The sequence below is a fragment of the Helianthus annuus genome, chromosome 4 (genome assembly GCF_002127325.2).
Source record: "Helianthus annuus cultivar XRQ/B chromosome 4, HanXRQr2.0-SUNRISE, whole genome shotgun sequence".
Classification (NCBI taxonomy): Eukaryota; Viridiplantae; Streptophyta; class Magnoliopsida; order Asterales; family Asteraceae; genus Helianthus; species Helianthus annuus.
The window spans coordinates 208,259,678-208,282,046 of NC_035436.2; the positions used below are offsets into that span (position 1 = coordinate 208,259,678).

The 22,369-nt window shown below is 35.6% G+C and overlaps 5 long non-coding RNA genes across 5 annotated transcripts; all 5 read left to right on the top strand.

Annotated features, from left to right (window-relative positions):
* Positions 1–283: 283 nt before the first annotated feature.
* Positions 284–1,459, top strand: LOC110883745. The gene is made up of 4 exons (XR_002560610.2): positions 284–341; positions 475–753; positions 839–1,055; positions 1,313–1,459. It is a non-coding gene; the product is annotated as an uncharacterized LOC110883745 (long non-coding RNA).
* A 3,123-nt stretch (positions 1,460–4,582) lies between these two features.
* Positions 4,583–6,343, top strand: LOC118491254. The gene is made up of 3 exons (XR_004890993.1): positions 4,583–5,039; positions 5,110–5,359; positions 5,459–6,343. It is a non-coding gene; the product is annotated as an uncharacterized LOC118491254 (long non-coding RNA).
* A 934-nt stretch (positions 6,344–7,277) lies between these two features.
* Positions 7,278–9,588, top strand: LOC110883747. Its single transcript, XR_004890994.1, has 5 exons — positions 7,278–7,351; positions 7,830–7,897; positions 8,076–8,210; positions 8,273–9,325; positions 9,429–9,588. It is a non-coding gene; the product is annotated as an uncharacterized LOC110883747 (long non-coding RNA).
* A 1,162-nt stretch (positions 9,589–10,750) lies between these two features.
* Positions 10,751–13,014, top strand: LOC110883748. Its single transcript, XR_002560612.2, has 3 exons — positions 10,751–12,335; positions 12,436–12,740; positions 12,978–13,014. It is a non-coding gene; the product is annotated as an uncharacterized LOC110883748 (long non-coding RNA).
* A 548-nt stretch (positions 13,015–13,562) lies between these two features.
* Positions 13,563–15,684, top strand: LOC110883749. Its single transcript, XR_002560613.2, has 4 exons — positions 13,563–13,623; positions 13,758–14,036; positions 14,122–14,338; positions 14,596–15,684. It is a non-coding gene; the product is annotated as an uncharacterized LOC110883749 (long non-coding RNA).
* The last annotated feature ends 6,685 nt before the right edge of the window (positions 15,685–22,369 follow it).

Here is a 22,369-nt window from a genome sequence, read left to right on the forward strand (position 1 = left end):
GACTTAAGCTCACATCTCAGCACTAATCAGATTTGTTTTTGAATACTACTTCATTTTCAGTTTACAAACGATTTCCGCTTAAAAATGCCAACTTTTTTCACAAGAGACCCTAAGACGGCAGCTCACGGCCCCACATTAGTTTGGTATGTTCTCGAATATTATTTCATTTTTAGTTTACTATCTGACTTCCTTTTAAAAGTTTCAAGTTTTAAAATTTATGTTTTTTATACGAGACCCTAGACTTCATTTTTAGTTTACTAACCGATCTTTGTTTAAAAAGTTTTGTTTTTCTACACGAGACCTCAAAACTACGCTCACAGCGGCTACATGCCAATTGCCAGGTATGTTAATGGATCTTACTTTCTTTTTCGTTTACCAACCACGAATCATATGGCACATAATCAGAAACACGAATCATAATTTTTTTTTTCACCTTCTTACTTTTTGAAACATTTCTCTATACTACTGTTTTAGAAGTCATGAAACGCCTGTTGCTGCTCCACAAGTTGACCCGAACTTCACCAGAAGTATATCTGATAGCGGACCAGGGCTCAGAATTTGTGAACCATTTATCTCCCATCCCGGAGAAGTTAGACAGATTCCCATTGAGGTCAAGGATGAGCCCGGCCCCACTACATAATCAGAACGTTCCTGACATGCTCCTAGAATCGAGGATGTCACAGAGACTGCAACAGAAAATGTCCCAGAGACCAAGTGCTCCACAAGCAGTCTCTCTAGTCTCTATCTTTAAAGGTTTACTTCTTTTTAACATTTTCATAATGTGATAAAGCACTCCTGCTATGTTTTCTCCTTCCTCCTTAACATTGGTCTTTTCCAGACTGCCGAGCAAGAGAAAGCTTTACGCCAACAAGGAACTGAAGTGGAACGCATCAGAACGGAAGGTTCTAATCACTTATACTCATGATTGTTGCTTCCTTTTCAGTTTACTAACCGATCTCCATTTAAAAATTTCATGTTTTTATACACGAGATCTATAGACTGCAACTCGCAGCCCAATACAAGACCCAAAGACTGCAGCTCACATCTCAGCACTAGTTACGTTTGTCCTCGAATATTATTCCGTTTTTAGAAAGACAATACTATTACAATGCTAAGCTATATCTATAAACTAAATGATTGAGGAGGACATATGCATTAAAAATAAAATTGGATGACTTTGAACCTATTTGACTTGTTCGGCCCGTTTGTTTTGTTTGAGATAAAATACAATCCAAACCGACCCATACATTAATGGGTTGAAATTGCCAGCTCTGGTTTATTTGTTAAATAATTTCTTTGTAACTTACAATAGGTTGGAAGTTGGGAGCTCATCAATTCCAGATGAAGTTGAAGAAGCAGAAGAACAACCTCTGGTTTGAAACAGTAGTCGACTTATGTCCTCTCAATCTATTGATTCTGCTGAAGACATTGAAGAAGTACACCTAAACTTACTCTCCAGTTTCTGCAAAGAAAAAAAATAAATAAATAAATATCAGGGAAGATTTAGTTATTAATGATTGAGATGTGAGCTGCAGTCTTCGGGTCATGTGTAAAAAATCCGAAACTATAAAACGGAAGCGGTTGGTAAACTGAAAAGAATATAAGATTTACTAAGGACTTCTCTATTAAATTTTTACACGAAAAGAATATAATTTTACACGAGACCAGAAGGCTGCAGCTCACAGCCCAGCACTAGGTGGTTATGTTCTTGAGTCTTACTACTTTTTAAATTTACCACGGACTTCTCTATTAAAATTTTCATTTTACCTACACGGGGCCCAACACTACAGCTGATCACAGCCCAGATGTAGTCAGGTATGTTTTACTTTTTTTTTTCAGTGTTACTAACCTACTTTGATTTTGACGTACAAGTTATTTTTACATCATTTCTGTTTAAAAGTTTCATTTTTTCTTAAACGAGACTTAACCCTACAGCTTATCACAGCCCAGAAGTAGTTGGTATGTTCTACTTTTGTTTTCAAGTACAAATTTTTCTACACGAGATCCCATGACTGCAACTCGCAGCCCCGCACTAGGCAGCTATGTTTTCGAAGATGAAATCTTTTTTTTACATGAGATCCTGAAATTACAGTTCACTGCTGCAATGTGTTGGGATCTAAGCACATGTCAGGTATAGTCTTGAATAATACTTTATATTTAGTTTACCAACCGATTTTCGTTTTAACATCAGTGTAACACATGTCAGGTATGTTCAAGGATCTTTTATTATCTTTTCCGTTTGCCAACCGACTATCGTTTGAAAGTTTCTGTTTTTCTACACCTGACCCGAATAATGCAGTTCACAGCCCGACATCAGACATGCATGTTCTCAAATTTGCTTCTTTTTTACTGACTAACTTTCTATACAAAATCTCATATTATTTTACACGAGACCCCAAAACTGCAGTCAGGTACTAATCGATTCCATTTAAAAGTTAACACCTAGCACAAATCAGGTATGTTCTGCATTGTGCTTTGTTTTCCGTTTTACCAATTGACTTTTGTTTTAACTTATGTTTTTTACACCAGACCCCAAAACTTCATTTTTATAGTTTACTAACTGATTTTCGTTTTAAATTTTTTGTTTTTCTACATGAGACCTCAAATCTACGCTCACAGCGCCTACATGCCAGGTATGTTAATAGATCTTATTTTTTCTCTCGTTTACCAACCAACTTACTTTACAAACTTCAGTTTTTTTTAGGAGTTTGTACTCGTTGATTTGTATATACAAACCGTTTTTATGAAATTATCAAATTACTGAACCATTGAAATTCTGTTTTTATGGACCCACTATAGAACCGTAATCCTTAAGTTAAATCTTGGTATTGAATACGGTTGTTATTGATTGATTGATAGAATATGAATACAAGGCCCTATATATAGAGAAACTAATTACAATTTGATACCCTCAATAATAATACACTTGTCTATCTAAAATAACTTAGTCTAAACACCTTAGCATGTCATAAATGAAACGCATTACAACCGTCTGCAGCTCACAACCCAGAATTGGTCAGGCATTTTCTGGAATCGTTATTCCTTTTCAGTTTTACTAAATGTCGCCTGTTTTAAAATTTCACGTCTTTCTACACGAGACTCTTAAGCCTGCAGCCCACAGCCTAGCACTAGTCATGTATGCTCATGATTTTTACTAACCGATTTTCATTTCAAAATTTCATATTGGAAATGTTGTGTTTCTTTTGGGTGTCTATTGCAGCTAAACTTGTTGCTAATCTGATACCGAAGCAGGAGCAGATCGAGTTCTTGCATGTGATCTTCATTCTGGGAAATCGATGGGCCCTTTTGACATTCCAGTTGATCATGTTCATGGTCAGGTAATGGGTATTATCTATTTGATAGTTGCTGTAAATATAGTCACTCTGGTTAAATCTGCATCGATGTGAACTTGCTTATCGAGTCATCACATCTATGATTATATTCAGTTTTTTTTATATCATTACTGTTTGATTAAAAAGTACTTGCTGATATTTATTGTGCCTTATATTTTTGTGTTTCGGTTATCAAAAAATTTCATTAATTTGCTTTTTTTTTCATCACTAGCCCGTCATACTTGATTACCTTGCTAGCAAGAGAAAGTAAAATTTATTTCTACCTCAGTAAGTTTTTATTATGTTAGTTATCATGCTTTATTATTGTAAATATTTGAATACCATTATTTTGTGGATTCTTGTAATGAATTGATGAGACAGACACCTGCAGATGTCCTTAGTCATAACAAGCTGTTTTTAATTCGTTTTTCGCAAGACACTGAGCCAAATGTAATCTGCAATTGTTCATTTGGTGTTTTTTTTTTTTTTTTTCTTTTGGTGGTTGCAAGAGTTGGCGATTTAACTATCATGTCAAGCAGGCATGAGCCTGTGAATTTCACTCAACTGTACACAGAGTCAGGTTTGGAGATGATCGTATCTGTTAGATCCAGAATATCAAACCAGCAGACACTCGATCTTTATAACGGCTACATGATTTGCATATCTTAAATAAAACACATTACAACCGTCTGCAGCTCACAACCCAGAAATAGTCGGGTATTTTTTGGAATCATGCTTCCTTTCAGTTTTACTATTCTACTTTCTTTTCTGTTTTATTTCAGGCATTTCTACATCGGACTTACGGGCTGCTATTGACAATCCAACTGCAGGTTTGTTAATGATGCCTTTTAGGTTACTTCATTTTAAGTTTACCAAGAACTTAAAATTTCATTTTTTTCTTCTACATGAGACTTGATACCTACAGCTTATCACAGCCCAGATGTAGTTGGTGTGTTCTACTTACTAACCAACTTTCGTTTTAAAGTACAAATTTTTCTACACTAGACCCCAAGGCTGCAATTCTCAGCCCCGCACTAGGCAGGTATCTTCTTGAATATTACGCCTTTTTCTGTTTGCTAACTAGCTACCGGTTTATAATTTCAGGTTTTTCTATATGAGACTTGAAGACTGCAACTCACAACTCAGCACTAATCTAGTCTGTTCTGTTCTCGAATTTTACTTCCTTTTCGGTTTACTAAATGACTTCCCTTAGTAATTTTAGTTTTTTTTTTTCATTCATGAGACTCAAAGACCGCTGCTCACAACCTAACACTATTGAGGTATGTTCTCGAATCCCTTTTTTTTTAGTTTTACTAACAGTCCTCTGTTTTAAGTTTCACAATTTTCTACATGAGACTTAAAGACTGGAGCTCACAGCGTAGCAAACTAGCCACGTATGCTCATGATTCTTAATTGCTTAACAATTAACTGACCGGCTTTCATTTTATTATGTCAAGTTTTTCTACACGAGACCCTAAGACGGCAGCTCACACTTTGTCATTAGTCAGATATGTTCTTGAATCTTACTTCTTTTTATGTTTACTAACCGATTTCCGTTTTAAAATTTATGTTTTTTCTACATGAGACTCTAAAGATTGGTTAAGCGGAATTTGACCATGCTCAAGCATTTTAGCAGAGTGTTGTTGTTGGAGCTGTTATGGGTACAAAAATGGATGGTCATGCAAAGGGTGGTGGAGCTCTTAGTGTGTAAGTGTCATGCTCATGATTCTTAATTGCTTAACAATTTACTGACCGGCTTTCATTTTATTATGTCAAGTTTTTCTACACGAGACCCTAAGACGGCAGCTCACACTTTGTCATTAGTCAGATATGTTCTTGAATCTTACTTCTTTTTATGTTTACTAACCGATTTCCGTTTTAAAATTTATGTTTTTTCTACATGAGACCCTAAAGATTGGTTAAGCGGCATTTGACCATGCTCAAGCATTTTAGCAGAGTGTTGTTGTTGGAGCTCTTATGGGTACAAAAATGGATGGTCATGCAAAGGGTGGTGGAGCTCTTAGTGTGTAAGTGTCATGTTCTCTGTCTTTTTATTTTGGTTTATTTGTGTTAAAATTTTAGTGCTTATTTAATATTTCATGCATTGAACTTTAAATGGTTACCAGGTTCGTGTAACCCAATTTGTCCAGACCCTAACCTGGATGTGCCACACTATGGGTAACCTGAAACATGGGTTGGTGGGTCACTAAAAAAAACATAAAAGCTAGATAAAAAACAGGTTTGCAGGTTGAAAGCAGGTTGGCAGGTCGACACAAATAACTAGACAGTTAGTCATGTTGACGTGAATGCCTGAGTATTACCCAAACCCATTTATCTCCAACTACCTGTTTCATGCTACCCATTTATCCCCAACTCTAACCTGTTTCATGCTAGGTTAGTGTCATGATTCTCTATCTGCGGCCCCTAGATACTAGCATTATATTATTACACAACACACGTGAATTGTACTAGCATTATATGAGGAGGATTGAAGAAGAAGAGCTTTCATTAGACGCAACTCACAGCCTAGCACTAGTGAGGTATGGTCTTGAATGGTACTTTTTTTCAGTTTTCCGTTGCCTTCAAGTTTAAACTTTTAGGTTCTTCACGAGACTTGAAGACTAGCTCATAGCCCAGCACCAGTCAGATATGTTTTCGACTTTCGTTTTAGAATTTCATGAATTTTACATGAGACCTGAATGCTAGATAAAAAACAGGTTTGCAGGTTTACTAAACGACTACTCTTTATAATCTCTGGTTCTTCTTCACAAGACTCAAAGGCCTAACACTATCGAGGTATGTTCTGGAATCTTACATTTTTTCTGTTTTACTTACCGTCATCTATTTTAAGTGTCACATTTTTCTACATGAGACTCGAAGACTGCAGCTCACAGCCTAGCACTAGCAATGTATGCTCATGATTGTTATTTCAAATTTATTATGTAAAGTTTTTATACACGAGACCCTAAGACGGCCGCTCATACTTCAGCATTAGTTAGATATGTTCTCGAATCTTACTTCCTTTTATGTTTACAGCATATCAAATTTATTGATTTATGTTTAATTTCTATTGGATTAGTAATTGATATACAACCTTGTACACTGCAATAGCTTTCTTTAACTTATGCTTGATTAGTGTAGTACCTGGGTAAAGATCCGGTACAAAATGTCCTTAACATAGGAAGTGTAGGAAAGCGGGTCAAACGAACTCTGGTGGAGCTCATTCCAGCGGCGTTGGAACCGCCTCGTCGAAACCTAACCAGAAACCAAAACCCTTTAACCCTAAACCCTAAAGCTAAATCCTAAACCATAATTCTAAAATCTAAAATCGAAACAACCCTAAGCAAAACCCTAAACATTGAACCCTAAAGCTAAACCCTAAATACCAATGCTAAACCCTAAAGCTAAAACAGAAAAGTTAAACTCTAAACCCTAAAAGCTAAACACTATATATATTTGAACAAGATTCGACGAGACGGTTCCAACGCTACTGGAATGAGATCAATCGGAGTTCGTTTGACCCGGTTTCCTACACTTCCTAGGTTAAGATTGTTTTGTATTTGATCCTTTCCCTGGGGTACCTCCGTGTTAGAAACTCACCAGTGATTTAATAAGTTTGGACTTTGATTCATGAGCGACTTATATAACTTGCTATCAACCCAATTAGGTTATAATCTGTTTAAACATTTTAAGACGGTCCAACACATGAACACACATCAATCAAATTGTCTAGAAAGATCTTTGATTTCTAGTTATTCTGAAAGTTGCTTCTGTTTGATTTTTGGATCACATATATTCTGTTTTTATTTTCTTAAATGTTGTTTCTGTTTTCATTTCCTCTGTTTGATTTCTGAAGTTCTTATGAAACTTGTTTCGGTTTTCTTTATAATCTCTATGTTTGTACTTGTTCGTTCATTGCTGTTTTAGAAACTGAATAGTTCAATGTATACAGACAGAAACCGGTGCCAGATTCATATAGGCAGCACTGTTTCAGAGCTACTTCCTTCACAAGGACTCATGTAATTAATTTGTCTTTTGACTGATTGACTTCTGATCCGTCCCTAGCATTCAAGTAACATTCAACGTGTAATTAGTTTTAAATTTAATTTTTTTTTTATTAGAATAGGTTGCATTAGCAAAGTAGAGACTTGATAATAAGTACTTATACACAAATGATGCAGCAAACTGTGATCATCATTTAATTTAAGTAGTAGTATCTATAACCATGCTTTCATAATATCTTTGAGGTTACATCTTACCCATAGTTCTATATGTAGCTGTTTTCAAAAGAATTACATATACCTTTCTCAATGCTTGATTGTATGTGTATTTGGAGATAGCAAGCAATTAAAAAATTCTTTGGAACGAGCTGATTTGGGTTGTGTTATATTTTAAAAGGGTTTTAAAAATTGTATTGCTGACTACATTGACTTTTTTCTGATGTGGCGTGTACAAACCGTTTGACTTTCTGATGTGGGTTCTATATTCTGGATGCAGGAGCTGACACAAATGTAGTTATCCTGCATAACCTAATCCTTTGCAGCTCACAACCCAGAAATAGTCAGGTATTTTCTGGAATTATTCTTCCTTTTCAGTTTTACTAACCGTTGTCTGCTTTAAAATTTCACATTTTTCTACACAAGACTCAATAATTACAGCCCACAGCGTAACACTAGTCACGTATGCTCATGATTCTTACTTCCTTTTCAGTTTGCTAACCAATTTCCATTTCAAAATTTCAAGTTTTTCTACAGGAACCTGAAGACTGCAACTCACAGCCCATCACTAGTCACGTGTGCTCTCAATGTTATTTCCTTATCAACTGGCATCTATTTTTAAATTTCTGGAATCTTATATCTTTTTCATTTTACTAATCAGGTAAGTTCTTGAATATTACTTCATTTTCAGTTTACAAACTGATTTTGGTTTTAAAATGTCAGGTTTTTCTACATGAGACTCTAAGACAGCAACTCACAGCCCAACACTAGTGAGGTATGTTCCCATTTATTATTTCATTTTTAGTTACTGACCGACTTCCTTTCAAAAATTCTGTTTTTTCTACACGAGACCCAAAGACCACAACTCACAGCCTAGCACTAGTGAGCCAGTGAGGTATGTTCTCAAATATTACTTCCTTTTCAGTTTACTATCGACTGCCATTTTAAAATTTTACGGTCTTCACGAGACTTGAATGTTGGAATATTTATAATCAAGAAATTTGATGTAATTAGAAGTCAAACTGTGCTTAAAAGAAAGTGTGTCTGTTTGTATTATTGTGCTGATTGGTTTAGGTTGTGTCATTTAGTTTAATGGTTATCTGAACGTTTCATGTAAGGGTATAAATGCCCATTAACGACGACATTTGTAAGTGTGTGAAATAGAATATTAGTGTGTGGTTCTTTGTATCTCTGTTTCACCAAGAGAGTCCCTGCACATTCATGTGCATACTCATATTCATATATTGTTCATTCAAGCATATCTAAATTGATCCAAGTTTTATAATTAAACACGGGTCCTTTTATTGAAGACTCAAGCTCATAACCCAACACTAGTCTGGTATGTTTTCAAATATAACTACCCTTTCAATTTATTAACCGAATTTTGTTTTAGAATTTCATGTATTTCACACGGGACCAGAAGACTGCACCTCACAGCCAAGCATTAGGTAGTTATGTTCTTGAACCTTCATTTTAAGTTTACTAAGCGACTTCTGTTTTAAAATGTCATTTTTTTTCTGCACGTTACTTGAAACCTACAGCTTATCACAGCCCATAAGTAGTCGGCATGTTACACCTACTAACCAACTTTCGTTTTAAAGTACACATTTTTCTACATGAGATCCCAAGGCTGCAACTCATAGCCCCGCACTAGGCAGGTATGTTTTCGAATATTACATCTTTCTCTGTTTAATAACCAGCGCCCATTTTATAATGCAGGTTTTTCTATACAGGACTTGAAGAATGCATTGCATCTCACAACTCAGCGCTAGTCTGGTCTGTTCTCAAATGACTTCTCTTTGCAATTTTAGGTTTTTCTTCATGAGACTCAAAGACTAATACTATTGAAGTATGTTCTCGAATTGTACTTTCTTTTCAGTTTACAACTGGCTTCCAATTTAAACTTATAGGTTATTCACGAGACTTGAAGACTCCAGGTCATAACCCCAACACTAGTCAGTTAAGTTTTCGAATATTTCTTCCTTTACAATTTACTAACCGACGATCGTTTAAGGAATTTCATGTGTTTTACACGAGACTCAAAGACAGCTTCTCAAAGCCTAACACTATTGAGGTATGTTCTCGGATATTACATCATTTTCTGTTTAACCAGCTACGGGTTTATAATTTATAGCTTTTCAATACGAGACTTGAAGACTGCACCTAACAACTCAGCACTAGTCTGGTCTGTTTACTAAAAAAGGATAGGTGCACGGTATCCTTAGCCGCGGAGGGGATCTCCCCTCCCAGTTCACTACCCGACAAAGATCCCTGGCGGTAAATATCCTCTTGTCATACTCGAGTGGGATCGAACCCAAGACCTCTCCGTGTGAGGGTCCCCGAGAGAGTTAGCGAGGATGTCGGTGGCCACTGGGCCAAGACCCAGTGGTCTGTTTACTAAACGACTTCTCTTTGCAAATTTAGGTTTTTCTTCGCGAGACTCAAAGACGGCTGTGCTCATAACCTAACACTATTGAGGTATGTTCTAGAATCTTACTTCTTTTTTTTTTTTTTTTCAGTTTTACCACCCGTCCTCTGTTTTAAGTTTCACATTTTTTTCTACATGAGGCTTGAAGATTGTAGCTCACAGCGAAACACACGCAACGTATGCTCATGATTCTTAATTTCTTCTCGGTTTACTAATCGACTTCCATTTTATTATGTCAAGTTTTTAGAAGATAGGGTAGGGTTCGGCTACAAAATCCAAATTTCCTAAAAAAGTGCAAAAAGTCATAAAACACTATAATTTCAGCCATAAAACACACCTAAAACCCACAAATAACAAAGTAAAGATTACTAAAATACCATATTCAAACCTTAATAGTCCATAAAAACTTTAAACACACAATCATAGAACTATGAATATAAAACACAATATGCTAATCAACATAAAACACAATAATGTTTGTAATTCGATAATCAGAGCTTTATCATCCACATACATGTTGTTTTAGTAATCTTCATTTTGTTATTTGCGGGTTTTGGGTGTGTTTATGATTGACATTTTTATGTTTTATGGCTTTTTACACTTCTTAGAAAATTTAAACTTTGTAGCTAACTCCTAGCCTAGAAGATATATTGTATATTAGGAGATTATTATTAGTTTGTATTTGTATTTATTTCTTTCCTAGTTTAGCTTCTAGTTTTTTGGGCGTAATCTCTGTATATATATTTTCGATAGTCATTAAGAATATTCAAGAAATTACGATTACATTTAGAAAGTTTTCAAATATTATTTTACAGCCAAGGACAACTCAGGTATGCCCCGAATAGTAATTCGTTTTCAGTTTAATAACCGACTTTTGTTTTGAAGTTTCGGTTTTTTACCTAAGACCCCAAAACTACAATTCACAGCCTCACTAGTAAGGTACGTTTTAGAATAGTACTTCATTTTTCCTAGAATAACCAATTTTCTTTTAATTTTTTTTTTCGACAGCAGACCCCAAAACAACAGCTCACAACCCGCATGTGTCAGGTATGTTCACGAAAAATTTCTATACAAACCCCAATATGCTCACTAGTCAGGTATGTTCACCAATATTACTTTATTTTTTAGTTTATTAACCGTCCTTTGTTTTAGAATTAAATTTTTTCAACACGAGACCACAAAATTGTCGTTCATAATTACACTAGTCAAGGTATGATCAGTACTTCGTTTTGTAGTTTTACACTGACTTTCGTTATGAAATTTCTGTTTTTATACAAGAGAACCCAAAACTGCAGTTTCTAACCGCACTAGTCAGGTATGTTCTCAATCAACCCAAAACTTCTTGTTTCTATATTCTTTGACTTGGTATGTTGGTATGCTGTTCGTTTTGGAGCCGAGGGTCTCTCTGAAAGCAGCCTCTCTATCCCTAGGAATTGAGGCAAGGTTTGTCTACATCCCACCCTCCCCAGACCCTATAAGTAGCTCTGCTATTTTTGGGATTTACTGGGTATGGTTGTTGTTTTTGTTGATAAAAAAACATAATAAGAGAGACTATATATAGATTACATAAATGCACTTAGCTACTCTCTAGAATAAACATTTGTCTAACTTTTTTATTTGTCTAACATTCCCCCGAAAGTTGAGGGCGGGGAACGACCTGCAACTTGGACCTCAAGAACTCGAATCTTTGTGAAGACAGAGATTTCGTGAAAGACATCAGCGACCTGATCATCGGTCTTGAGAAACTGAACATTTAGATTTTCTTTAGCAACCTGTTCTTGGAGGGCCCGAAATAAAAAAAATGATATATATATATATATATATATATATATATATATATATATATATATATATATATATTAATTTTTATTATATATTTTAAGCGTTATAATTCATTTTAAGCTTCTGATCATGATGGACGCTTGTCGCAGAGCATTTGCTAAAACCATTAATACTGTTATCTGCATAAACATTAAACAGCAGAAGCAACTAGATGCAAACCTAAGTAGAGCGCTAAGCTTGCTGTTCTAATTTTGTCACTTGTATCCAGAATTCAACTATATCTACTAAGTTGGAAAATTAGGAAAGCGAATGACTAGCTACAATATACTTAAAAAAAATTAAAGAACTATTAATCTTTACAACCTGACTTAGCATAACTGACACATATTTCCAGCTTATTACTGCTAAAAGTTATGTGTAATAGACTGCTAAACTTGTTGTGAATCTGATAGCCGAAGCAGGAGCAGATCGAGTTCTTGCTTGTGATCTTCCTTCTGGGAAATCGATGGGCTATTTTGACATTTCAGTTGATCATGTTCATGGTCAGGTAATGGGTATTATCTATTTGAAGCAACGGTAATTGGTTATCATGTTCTTTAAACTGTTTTATATATATATATATATATTTGAGTTATGAAGGGAGTTCGCTCAAAGAATGGTGTTTGTCATCCTGCAGAAACCACATCTTGTTATATTTGTAATGGATAGCAGTATTGATCAAGCCGCATTTGACAAAGCTAAAGCATTTAAGCGGAGTGTTGTTGTTGGAGCTTTTATTGGTACAAAAATGGATGGTCATGAAAAGGGTGGTGGAAATTGCCAGACCCTGTAGTTACAAATCTATGCTAGTATATAATGTCCATTAAGACACGAATCCATTTTGACCAGTTTTCCAACCCGAAGTTAAATATTTTTCTTTTCTCATTTTTACTGTGTAGCAATTGGAGGACAGTTGGCCGAAGTCCAAGCTTGAAAGCAGAGGTGTGTGTTATTTACAATATATCTCAGATTTTAATTGTGCTTGGTCATATTATTCATGTTTAACATTACCATTGGATCTTATCCTCATGTCTCAAGGTACCTACTCTTCATTTCAAATTTTTTTTTTTTCTACACGAGATCTGAAGACTGCAACTCACAACCCATCACTAGTCGCATATGTTCTTGAAAATTACTTCCTATTCCGTTCACTAACGGACATCTGTTTTTAAATTTTAGTTTTTTCTACACGAGACCCCCCTGCAACTCGCAGCCCAACACTAGTGAGGTATGTCCTTGAATCTTATATTTTCAGTTTACTGACTGCTTCCGTTCTATAGTTTCAGATTTTTTTACACAAGATCCAAAGACTTAAGCTCACATCTCAGCAGTGGCGGATCTAGAAAATCCGCCAAGCCGTAACGTTTTATAAAAAAGCCGTAACGAAATCGTAAAAACGTTAAATTTTTCCAAAATTTACACTAATTTTACACTACCACTGAAGCGCCAAGCCGTAGCGGAGGTTGCCCCTTCTTATATGCTAGGTCCGCCCCTGCATCTCAGCACTAATCAGATTTGTTTTTGAATACTACTTCATTTTCAGTTTACAAACGATTTCCGCTTAAAAATGCCAACTTTTTTCACAAGAGACCCTAAGACGGCAGCTCACGGCCCCACATTAGTTTGGTATGTTCTCGAATATTATTTCATTTTTAGTTTACTATCTGACTTCCTTTTAAAAGTTTCAAGTTTTAAAATTTATGTTTTTTATACGAGACCCTGAAACTTCATTTTTAGTTTACTAACCGATCTTTGTTTAAAAAGTTTTGTTTTTCTACACGAGACCTCAAAACTACGCTCACAGCGGCTACATGCCAATTGCCAGGTATGTTAATGGATCTTACTTTCTTTTTCGTTTACCAACCACGAATCATATGGCACATAATCAGAAACACGAATCATAATTTTTTTTTTTCACCTTCTTACTTTTTGAAACATTTCTCTATACTACTGTTTTAGAAGTCATGAAACGCCTGTTGCTGCTCCACAAGTTGACCCGAACTTCACCAGAAGTATATCTGATAGCGGACCAGGGCTCAGAATTTGTGAACCATTTATCTCCCATCCCGGAGAAGTTAGACAGATTCCCATTGAGGTCAAGGATGAGCCCGGCCCCACTACATAATCAGAACGTTCCTGACATGCTCCTAGAATCGAGGATGTCACAGAGACTGCAACAGAAAATGTCCCAGAGACCAAGTGCTCCACAAGCAGTCTCTCTAGTCTCTATCTTTAAAGGTTTACTTCTTTTTAACATTTTCATAATGTGATAAAGCACTCCTGCTATGTTTTCTCCTTCCTCCTTAACATTGGTCTTTTCCAGACTGCCGAGCAAGAGAAAGCTTTACGCCAACAAGGAACTGAAGTGGAACGCATCAGAACGGAAGGTTCTAATCACTTATACTCATGATTGTTGCTTCCTTTTCAGTTTACTAACCGATCTCCATTTAAAAATTTCATGTTTTTATACACGAGATCTATAGACTGCAACTCGCAGCCCAATACAAGACCCAAAGACTGCAGCTCACATCTCAGCACTAGTTACGTTTGTCCTCGAATATTATTCCGTTTTTAGAAAGACAATACTATTACAATGCTAAGCTATATCTATAAACTAAATGATTGAGGAGGACATATGCATTAAAAATAAAATTGGATGACTTTGAACCTATTTGACTTGTTCGGCCCGTTTGTTTTGTTTGAGATAAAATACAATCCAAACCGACCCATACATTAATGGGTTGAAATTGCCAGCTCTGGTTTATTTGTTAAATAATTTCTTTGTAACTTACAATAGGTTGGAAGTTGGGAGCTCATCAATTCCAGATGAAGTTGAAGAAGCAGAAGAACAACCTCTGGTTTGAAACAGTAGTCGACTTATGTCCTCTCAATCTATTGATTCTGCTGAAGACATTGAAGAAGTACACCTAAACTTACTCTCCAGTTTCTGCAAAGAAAAAAAAAAATAAATAAATATCAGGGAAGATTTAGTTATTAATGATTGAGATGTGAGCTGCAGTCTTCGGGTCATGTGTAAAAAATCCGAAACTATAAAACGGAAGCGGTTGGTAAACTGAAAAGAATATAAGATTTACTAAGGACTTCTCTATTAAATTTTTACACGAAAAGAATATAATTTTACACGAGACCAGAAGGCTGCAGCTCACAGCCCAGCACTAGGTGGTTATGTTCTTGAGTCTTACTACTTTTTAAATTTACCACGGACTTCTCTATTAAAATTTTCATTTTACCTACACGGGGCCCAACACTACAGCTGATCACAGCCCAGATGTAGTCAGGTATGTTTTACTTTTTTTTTTCAGTGTTACTAACCTACTTTGATTTTGACGTACAAGTTATTTTTACATCATTTCTGTTTAAAAGTTTCATTTTTTCTTAAACGAGACTTAACCCTACAGCTTATCACAGCCCAGAAGTAGTTGGTATGTTCTACTTTTGTTTTCAAGTACAAATTTTTCTACACGAGATCCCATGACTGCAACTCGCAGCCCCGCACTAGGCAGCTATGTTTTCGAAGATGAAATCTTTTTTTTACATGAGATCCTGAAATTACAGTTCACTGCTGCAATGTGTTGGGATCTAAGCACATGTCAGGTATAGTCTTGAATAATACTTTATATTTAGTTTACCAACCGATTTTCGTTTTAACATCAGTGTAACACATGTCAGGTATGTTCAAGGATCTTTTATTATCTTTTCCGTTTGCCAACCGACTATCGTTTGAAAGTTTCTGTTTTTCTACACCTGACCCGAATAATGCAGTTCACAGCCCGACATCAGACATGCATGTTCTCAAATTTGCTTCTTTTTTACTGACTAACTTTCTATACAAAATCTCATATTATTTTACACGAGACCCCAAAACTGCAGTCAGGTACTAATCGATTCCATTTAAAAGTTAACACCTAGCACAAATCAGGTATGTTCTGCATTGTGCTTTGTTTTCCGTTTTACCAATTGACTTTTGTTTTAACTTATGTTTTTTACACCAGACCCCAAAACTTCATTTTTATAGTTTACTAACTGATTTTCGTTTTAAATTTTTTGTTTTTCTACATGAGACCTCAAATCTACGCTCACAGCGCCTACATGCCAGGTATGTTAATAGATCTTATTTTTTCTCTCGTTTACCAACCAACTTACTTTACAAACTTCAGTTTTTTTTAGGAGTTTGTACTCGTTGATTTGTATATACAAACCGTTTTTATGAAATTATCAAATTACTGAACCATTGAAATTCTGTTTTTATGGACCCACTATAGAACCGTAATCCTTAAGTTAAATCTTGGTATTGAATACGGTTGTTATTGATTGATTGATAGAATATGAATACAAGGCCCTATATATAGAGAAACTAATTACAATTTGATACCCTCAATAATAATACACTTGTCTATCTAAAATAACTTAGTCTAAACACCTTAGCATGTCATAAATGAAACGCATTACAACCGTCTGCAGCTCACAACCCAGAATTGGTCAGGCATTTTCTGGAATCGTTATTCCTTTTCAGTTTTACTAAATGTCGCCTGTTTTAAAATTTCACGTCTTTCTACACGAGACTCTTAAGCCTGCAGCCCACAGCCTAGCACTAGTCATGTATGCTCATGATTTTTACTAACCGATTTTCATTTCAAAATTTCATATTGGAAATGTTGTGTTTCTTTTGGGTGTCTATTGCAGCTAAACTTGTTGCTAATCTGATACCGAAGCAGGAGCAGATCGAGTTCTTGCATGTGATCTTCATTCTGGGAAATCGATGGGCCCTTTTGACATTCCAGTTGATCATGTTCATGGTCAGGTAATGGGTATTATCTATTTGATAGTTGCTGTAAATATAGTCACTCTGGTTAAATCTGCATCGATGTGAACTTGCTTATCGAGTCATCACATCTATGATTATATTCAGTTTTTTTTTATATCATTACTGTTTGATTAAAAAGTACTTGCTGATATTTATTGTGCCTTATATTTTTGTGTTTCGGTTATCAAAAAATTTCATTAATTTGCTTTTTTTTTCATCACTAGCCCGTCATACTTGATTACCTTGCTAGCAAGAGAAAGTAAAATTTATTTCTACCTCAGTAAGTTTTTATTATGTTAGTTATCATGCTTTATTATTGTAAATATTTGAATACCATTATTTTGTGGATTCTTGTAATGAATTGATGAGACAGACACCTGCAGATGTCCTTAGTCATAACAAGCTGTTTTTAATTCGTTTTTCGCAAGACACTGAGCCAAATGTAATCTGCAATTGTTCATTTGGTGTTTTTTTTTTTTTTTTTCTTTTGGTGGTTGCAAGAGTTGGCGATTTAACTATCATGTCAAGCAGGCATGAGCCTGTGAATTTCACTCAACTGTACACAGAGTCAGGTTTGGAGATGATCGTATCTGTTAGATCCAGAATATCAAACCAGCAGACACTCGATCTTTATAACGGCTACATGATTTGCATATCTTAAATAAAACACATTACAACCGTCTGCAGCTCACAACCCAGAAATAGTCGGGTATTTTTTGGAATCATGCTTCCTTTCAGTTTTACTATTCTACTTTCTTTTCTGTTTTATTTCAGGCATTTCTACATCGGACTTACGGGCTGCTATTGACAATCCAACTGCAGGTTTGTTAATGATGCCTTTTAGGTTACTTCATTTTAAGTTTACCAAGAACTTAAAATTTCATTTTTTTCTTCTACATGAGACTTGATACCTACAGCTTATCACAGCCCAGATGTAGTTGGTGTGTTCTACTTACTAACCAACTTTCGTTTTAAAGTACAAATTTTTCTACACTAGACCCCAAGGCTGCAATTCGCAGCCCCGCACTAGGCAGGTATCTTCTTGAATATTACGCCTTTTTCTGTTTGCTAACTAGCTACCGGTTTATAATTTCAGGTTTTTCTATATGAGACTTGAAGACTGCAACTCACAACTCAGCACTAATCTAGTCTGTTCTGTTCTCGAATTTTACTTCCTTTTCGGTTTACTAAATGACTTCCCTTAGTAATTTTAGTTTTTTTTTTTCATTCATGAGACTCAAAGACCGCTGCTCACAACCTAACACTATTGAGGTATGTTCTCGAATCCTTTTTTTTTAGTTTTACTAACAGTCCTCTGTTTTAAGTTTCACAATTTTCTACATGAGACTTAAAGACTGGAGCTCACAGCGTAGCAAACTAGCCACGTATGCTCATGATTCTTAATTGCTTAACAATTAACTGACCGGCTTTCATTTTATTATGTCAAGTTTTTCTACACGAGACCCTAAGACGGCAGCTCACACTTTGTCATTAGTCAGATATCTGAATCCTAGATTTATATATCAACTTTAAGGACAATTACACCAAAATAGCCGGTAAGCGGGCAACAAGCTGCGCCGCTACCCCTTTTTGTTCTTGAATCTTACTTCTTTTTATGTTTACTAACCGATTTCCGTTTTAAAATTTATGTTTTTTCTACATGAGACCCTAAAGATTGGTTAAGCGGCATTTGACCATGCTCAAGCATTTTAGCAGAGTGTTGTTGTTGGAGCTCTTATGGGTACAAAAATGGATGGTCATGCAAAGGGTGGTGGAGCTCTTAGTGTGTAAGTGTCATGCTCATGATTCTTAATTGCTTAACAATTTACTGACCGGCTTTCATTTTATTATGTCAAGTTTTTCTACACGAGACCCTAAGACGGCAGCTCACACTTTGTCATTAGTCAGATATGTTCTTGAATCTTACTTCTTTTTATGTTTACTAACCGATTTCCGTTTTAAAATTTATGTTTTTTTCTACATGAGACTCTAAAGATTGGTTAAGCAGAATTTGACCATGCTCAAGCATTTTAGCAGAGTGTTGTTGTTGGAGCTCTTATGGGTACAAAAATGGATGGTCATGCAAAGGGTGGTGGAGCTCTTAGTGTGTAAGTGTCATGCTCATGATTCTTAATTGCTTAACAATTTACTGACCGGCTTTCATTTTATTATGTCAAGTTTTTCTACACGAGACCCTAAGACGGCAGCTCACACTTTGTCATTAGTCAGATATGTTCTTGAATCTTACTTCTTTTTATGTTTACTAACCGATTTCCGTTTTAAAATTTATGTTTTTTCTACATGAGACCCTAAAGATTGGTTAAGCGGCATTTGACCATGCTCAAGCATTTTAGCAGAGTGTTGTTGTTGGAGCTCTTATGGGTACAAAAATGGATGGTCATGCAAAGGGTGGTGGAGCTCTTAGTGTGTAAGTGTCATGCTCATGATTCTTAATTGCTTAACAATTTACTGACCGGCTTTCATTTTATTATGTCAAGTTTTTCTACACGAGACCCTAAGACGGCAGCTCACACTTTGTCATTAGTCAGATATGTTCTTGAATCTTACTTCTTTTTATGTTTACTAACCGATTTCCGTTTTAAAATTTATGTTTTTTCTACATGAGACTCTAAAGATTGGTTAAGCGGAATTTGACCATGCTCAAGCATTTTAGCAGAGTGTTGTTGTTGGAGCTCTTATGGGTACAAAAATGGATGGTCATGCAAAGGGTGGTGGAGCTCTTAGTGTGTAAGTGTCATGCTCATGATTTTTAATTGCTTAACAATTTACTGACCGGCTTTCATTTTATTATGTCAAGTTTTTCTACACGAGACCCTAAGATGGCAGCTCACACTTTGTCATTAGTCAGATATGTTCTTGAATCTTACTTCTTTTTATGTTTACTAACCGATTTCCGTTTTAAAATTTATGTTTTTTCTACATGAGACCCTAAAGATTGGTTAAGCGGCATTTGACCATGCTCAAGCATTTTAGCAGAGTGTTGTTGTTGGAGCTCTTATGGGTACAAAAATGGATGGTCATGCAAAGGGTGGTGGAGCTCTTAGTGTGTAAGTGTCATGCTCATGATTCTTAATTGCTTAACAATTTACTGACCGGCTTTCATTTTATTATGTCAAGTTTTTCTACACGAGACCCTAAGACGGCAACTCACACTTTGTCATTAGTCAGATATGTTCTTGAATCTTACTTCTTTTTATGTTTACTAACCGATTTCCGTTTTAAAATTTATGTTTTTTCTACATGAGACCCTAAAGATTGGTTAAGCGACATTTGACCATGCTCAAGCATTTTAGCAGAGTGTTGTTGTTGGAGCTCTTATGGGTACAAAAATGGATGGTCATGCAAAGGGTGGTGGAGCTCTTAGTGTGTAAGTGTCATGTTCTCTGTCTTTTTATTTTGGTTTATTTGTGTTACAATTTTAGTGCTTATTTAATATTTCATGCATTGAACTTTAAATGGTTACCAGGTTCGTATAACCCAATTTGTCCAGACCCCCTGGATGTGCCACACTATGGGTAACCTGAAACATGGGTTGGTGGGTCAGTAAAGACTGCTGCTCACAACCTAACACTATTGAGGTATGTTCTCTAATCCTTTTTTTTAGTTTTACTAACAGTCCTCTGTTTTAAGTTTCACAATTTTCTACATTAGACTTAAAGACTGGAGCTCACAGCGTAGCAAACTAGCCACGTATGCTCATGATTCTTAATTGCTTAACAATTTACTGACCGGCTTTCATTTTATTATGTCAAGTTTTTCTACACGAGACCCTAAGATGGCGGCTCTCATGGCCAATTTAGATAAACAAACTGGAGAGGTAAGTACTGAATCTGTTTGTTTAAGATAAACAAACTGGAGAGCTAAATGACTTCCCTTAGTAATTTTAGTTTTTTTTTTCATTCATGAGACTCAAAGACCGCTGCTCACAACCCAACTTAGATAAACAAACTGGAGAGCTAAATGACTTCCCTTAGTAATTTTAGTTTTTTTTTTCATTCATGAGACTCAAAGACCGCTGCTCACAACCTAACACTATTGAGGTATGTTCTCGAATCCTTTTTTTTAGTTTTACTAACAGTCCTCTGTTTTAAGTTTCACAATTTTCTACATGAGACTTAAAGACTGGAGCTCACAGCGTAGCAAACTAGCCACGTATGCTCATGATTCTTAATTGCTTAACAATTTACTGACCGGCTTTCATTTTATTATGTCAAGTTTTTTCTACACGAGACCCTAAGATGGCGGCTCTCATGGCCAACTTAGATAAACAAACTGGAGAGGTAAGTACTGAATCTGTTTGTTTAAGATGTCGTGAATTAAGTACTAAATTTGTTTTTTAAGATGTCGTGAATTAAAGGGTGAAGTTGGCAGGTTGTCAAGACAAAACGAAAGTCTGGTGAATGAGATGTCGAACATAAAAGAGTCAACTTTTTCGTAAAAAGAAATGAGTCTATGTATTTGAAGAAAATTAAAGGATATGAAGCTGAAATTGAGGCTTTAACTTGCAAATTAAACGAAAAACTTCAAATTATAGACTTAGCTCATGACACGATGAGTGAGAAAACAAAAGGAATTTCTGAAAAATGCAAAGAGTTGTCAAATGCACAACTAAAAATCGTTGGAACTTGAAAAGAAATTAAATCAATTCAGGGATTCTTCTTTTGTAATGAAACACATGATAGGTGGGTTAAAAAAGAGTAATGACAAGACCAGTGTGGGCTAAGAAGAATGAAGTCTCACCTCCTCTTGGTCATGACTATTCATTCCTGCCTGATGAAGATGAGTTAATGGACTTTGTGTCTGAGAGTGATGATGCTAAGAAGAAAAATAACAGGGAACCTTTGAAAAAGAAAAATTCATCTCCTAAGAATAAAAATCAAACTTTTGTTCAGGGAAGTGACATGAAAAACGAAACCACTGTTATTGAAAATGAATCAAATGTAGAGTTTGCAAAAAATAAAAACATAGAAAAATCTGTATCTAAGCAAACTGAACAAGATTCTTCCAAGGCATCATCATCTGATGAGGGATCTAGCTCAAAGACTTCAGCTAAAAAGTCTTCGAAAAGGAGATCGTGCTTCAAGTGTCACACAAAGGGACATGTAGCTAGTTGTTGTCCTAACAAAAAGTCTGGAGCACAAGTTAGTGAGAGAAAGAGAGAGAAATCACTAGAGAAGAGTGGTGATAATATGGAGAAAATGTCAAACTCTCCAAAGAAATCTGTTCCTAAGCAACATGAGGGTGTTGCTGTTGGTGTAGATAAGGCTGAAAAAGAAACTCCACAAGTTACTCGTTTTCAAAGAAATCAACCAAGATTTCAGCCTGAATCTACATCAGGCAGATATGAGAGACCTAGAAGCAGTTCACCAAAAATGAACAATTTTATTGAAAATTAAAGTAATTTCAGAAGTCAAGGTCAATATCAAACTCGATACCAAAATAATAGTGATCGAACTTTTTATAATAATGGCTTTAGAAATTACAACAATCAAGATTATAGGAATCAAAACTCAAGGTACCAAAACCAAAATAGTTCAAACACATATAGGAACCCTCAGGACCATAGACCTAGTGGAAATCAAAATCAAATTCCATTAACAGGTTTGAGATCCAAGACTCCTGTTAGGAGTAATGGATATTGGATGGATGTTTCAGTAGTTGGTGAATTTGGACGACCCAAGACCATTAAGGCTTGGGTCCCCCAATCTAACTAATTTTATGGTTG